Raw genomic sequence first — 4,356 nt, 5'->3', positions numbered from 1 at the left:
TCAGACTCTATTTGGTGCGGGGATAATTAGGTAACAATATGATAATCAAGTGGGTCTTTTTATTAGAAACAGAAAATTCTTTCCTGTAAAAAACTTTCAGGAAATGTTCATCCTGCTGTTCATATAAATGTATACAAAATCAGTTTAAGTATATATTTATACATAAGAAACAGGGTAAACAAATTTAGTATATATCCTTTGTTATACATGCATTGGCAGTATCTATGTAATTGCAGTCTACATTTTAGTACTATTTGGTGTTGTAGCACAAATGCGGGGAACTGATTTACCTCTGCATTATGAACTAGAGAGTAGAAACGGTTATGTTAATCACTCAGTATTTTAAAAAACAAGATACCAAAGAAATAACGCACATTTTGCTGTTTAATCTACGCAATTTGTCTAGAAGCCTAGATTCATTGGATCATACCCTCAAACACATTCCATGAGAGCTGCAGCTCTGTATTCACGTGTGAGTTGGACGAGCTGCTCAGCAATCCACAGGCATTATGTCATTATTGTCCCCTCTTTTGGGAGGAGGAAACCGAGGCTCCGAGGGATTAAGGTAATTGTCCAGGTTTGTACAGCCCACAAGGTGCACAGCTGGGCTTGAACGTAGCTACTCCCTACAGCAAGGCTGTGTTCTTGAGTTTCTGTTGCATTCTAAACCATGGGCTGCGTGCTGGAAATTAATGAATTGCAAAGATGAAGAAGACGCGGGTGCTAAATTTTAGGAGGTCATGCAGCCCATCACGTAGAGCCTCAGAAATTTAGAGTTGGCAGAACTGGAAATTGTTCAGCCCAGCTCCCTTTCATTATAGAGATAAGAAAACAGAGGGCTAAAGAGGTAAATGCCTTATCCTCAGTGTATATGGTAGATAAGAATATAGATAAAAATGTAGAGATAAAAATGATGAATTGGTTATTTAAAATGACATCATTTACTAAATACTGCCATTATCTTGGTGGCTAGAATATAAGTAAGTTAGTAATTGAGCCTAGCCTTTGCTCAAACATGTGGTAAGAATCCATACGAATGGCAGCGAATATTATAACTATGACTAAAATAGAGATTAAGAAAATAAAATAACAATTCTGGCTAATTCATCTCAGCAAATATTAATCACATACCGATGTGCCGGGAAGATAAGTACAGGGAAGTAATGGATGTGTAGGGTCATCGCCAGGCAGCGGGAGAGCTGATAACTAACATCGTTGCCAGACAGTTAGTTATCTGTCTGGGATGGGAGGTTCAGGGCACTGGTGGCACAGCAAGGACACCAAACTCTTATGAAGAGCACATCAGAGTTGGAGGGCGTGTCGGGGAAATGTCAGAAAGGGGGAAGCGATCCAGACAGCAGGGAGTCAAGGTGCCAAATCGGAGAGATATCTGGACCTGCGCAGGGCGTCTGTGCTGAGTCCCTGTCACTCGCTCCTCATGGTCTTCTCTCTGCCCTTCTTTCTCTCCCTGCTCCCTGTGGATGGGCATGGAGAGAGGTAGGTGGGCACAGATTCAGGCAGAGGTTTATGCTCTAGGGTTCGAGGAGTGTGGAAAGTAGCTCTAGGGTAGCTGGAGTTCAGATCAAGGAGAGGCTGGTGGCAGAGCAGGACTTTGGGTTTTACTCTTCATGCCCATTTCATTCATGGGCAGGAAGAAGTTGGAGGATCTTCAGCTGGGGAGTGACAAGATCTGATTTCTGTTTTTTATTTATCAATTTATTTATTTTGAGACAGAGTCTCGCTTTGTTGCCCTCAGTAAAGTGCCATGGTGTCATAGCTCACAGCAACCTCCAACTCCTGGGCTCAAGTGATTCTCTTGCCTCAGTCTCCCACTTGGCTGGGACTACAGATGCCTGCCAACACCTGGCTGTTTTTCAGAGATGTGGTCTCACTCTTGCTCAGGCTGGTCTCAAACTCCTGAGCTCATGGAATCCACTCCCCTCAGCCTCCCAAGGTGCTGGGATTACAGGCATGAGCCACTGCACCCAGCTGATTTGTGTTTTTTAAGGATCACTCTGGGTGGAGCAACATTAGACCAAGGATAGAGCCCATGGAAACCACATGGGAGGTTATAGTCATGGCCTTGATGCCAGATTGGGACATAACTGGTAAGGTCACAAGAAAGATCTTGGGTCTGTTTTGAAGGTCCAGCTGGCAGGGCTGATGTGGTGTTGGGTGCTAGGGATGTGGCAACCTGAAATAGACACAATTGTTGCCTTGATGGGGTTATAGTTGGGTGTCAGACATTAGTCAAATAATCACTCACAGAAATGTAAAGTTCTAACTATTTAAGAACTCTGAAGAAAAAACATATTCTGCACTGATTGGGTGTCTTGGGATCTGCTGTAGTCAGGAGGTGAGATGTTGTCAAGAAAAAGTTCCCTGTGGGTGCAAAGGACCCATGTCCTTTGGCAGGTGTGGCAAACAGCACATACCAATATCCTGAGGATAGCGGTCATCTAACAGAAGGCCAAGGAGGATAGTCAGAGGGAGCCTGGTGGATGTAAACCTGTGAGAAAGAACAGTTAAACTCCTGGGCGATGTGCCTGAGACATGGAAATCAAATGGAAATTGAGATCGCAGAGCCTATTGAAACAAGTCACAGTTTGCCTAAGGCAGGAATTAAAAGTGGATTGTGGGCAGCAGGCGTGAGACTCGGATTCCACTATTAATAAACCACTGATGCTATTGCAGCAACTCTGTATTGATGACATTTCTTTCAATGAGTATGTTTTAGTTATTACGGAAAAAAGAACATTGAAAGAAAAACTGATGTGAAAATAAAGTTTCGAGAAGGGGTTTTGTTTGTCTGTTTTAGAAAATTATCTCCAGAAGATGCAGGCAGATTGGATGGTGGAGGGGATTAATGTTGAGACCCTGTTTCCTCCCCGGTGTTGGTTCTGTGGACTGGATTGACGTCTTGTTCTCGATTCTATCTGTGAGTTGTTTTCAGTACTTAAAAAAAATTGTTATTATTATCCTGGCAAAATTCATGTTACATAAAATTAACCCTTTTAAAGAGAACAATGTAGTAACATTTAATTCATTCGCAATGTTGTACAACCACCATCTCTATCCAAAATCTTTAGTTCACCCCAAATAAACCCTTCTCCCCATGAAGTATCTACTTCCTGTTTCCCCCTCCCCAAGCCCCCGGCAACCACTAATCTACTTTCTCTCTCAGTGGTTCACCTACTATGTAGCAGCTATTCAGTGTTTTATTGCTTTTTGTGGCTGAATATTATTTTATAGCATATTTGGTTTATCCATTCATCTGTTGGGGGACCCTGAGGTTGTCCCCACCTTTTGGCTGTTGTGAACAGTGCTGTCCCAAACACTAGAGCACTGGTGGATGGGTGTCTGTCTGACTTCCTCTGCTCACCCCTTTTGGGTATAACCAGGAGTATAATCTGGAGTCATATGGGTATGGTAATTCTGTGTTTAACTCTTTGAGGAACTTGTGTGAACTTCTCCATTCCTTCTCAGTTCAGGTCAAACTGAGGTTCCATAATCTGCCTGCCGTATACCAGTGAGCCTTAACCCCGCAGTCCTGTCTGGTCATTGACTGGGAGCCTGAGTTCTCATCCATCTTCCATATAGCATAATATTTTATGACAGTAACAGCTGGTTGAACTATTGCTGTCATCTTTTGTTCCCACATCATTAAACAAAATTACATATTGAAAATGAGCCTTTCCCCCTCTAAGGACCCTACTGACTATCAGCATATGACTTCGGGAGAGGCCTGGACCTTAGGAGGATGCTACCCTGCTTCCCTGTGAAGAGCTCACTCAGTACAGCTGACGTGCTGCTGATGTCTGGCCACATCCTTCAGGCCTCTTCCTACTTTCAGGCTCTTGTAGCCCCCTTGCTAAGGGCTTTCTTTAGCTGCTAAAGCCCACCCTTTCTCAGGATTTCCAGAGTCTCACTTTGCAATGACTGGAATAACTCTGAGGATACAGGTTCTCCACTGTCTCCCTAACTTCCCAGCTGCCCACAGTGACTCCTTCTGTTTCTTGTACCACCTCCCCACACCTCTACAGGGGCCTCCTGCTCATCTGGGGTCCCTAACTAAGATAGCAGGATCCTTCCTTCCTTCCTTCCCTCCTTTCTTCCTTCCTTCCTTCCTTCCTTCCCTCCCTCCCTCCTTTCTTTCTTCCCTCTCTTCCTTCCTTCCTTCCTTCCTTCCTTCCCTCCTTTCTTCCTTCCTTTCTTCCCTCCCTCCCTCCTTCCCTTCTTCCCTCCCTTCCTTCCTTCCTTCCTTCCTTCCCTCCCTCCTTCCCTCCCTCCCTCCTTCCTTCCTTCCTTCCTGCCCTCCTTTCTTCCTTCCTTTCTTCCCTCCCTCCCTCCTTCCCT

The sequence above is a fragment of the Otolemur garnettii genome, unplaced genomic scaffold (assembly GCF_000181295.1).
Source record: "Otolemur garnettii isolate 467f Iridium unplaced genomic scaffold, OtoGar3 scaffold00020, whole genome shotgun sequence".
In the NCBI taxonomy this organism is placed as follows: Eukaryota; Metazoa; Chordata; class Mammalia; order Primates; family Galagidae; genus Otolemur; species Otolemur garnettii.
This window is presented reverse-complemented; position numbering follows the sequence as displayed.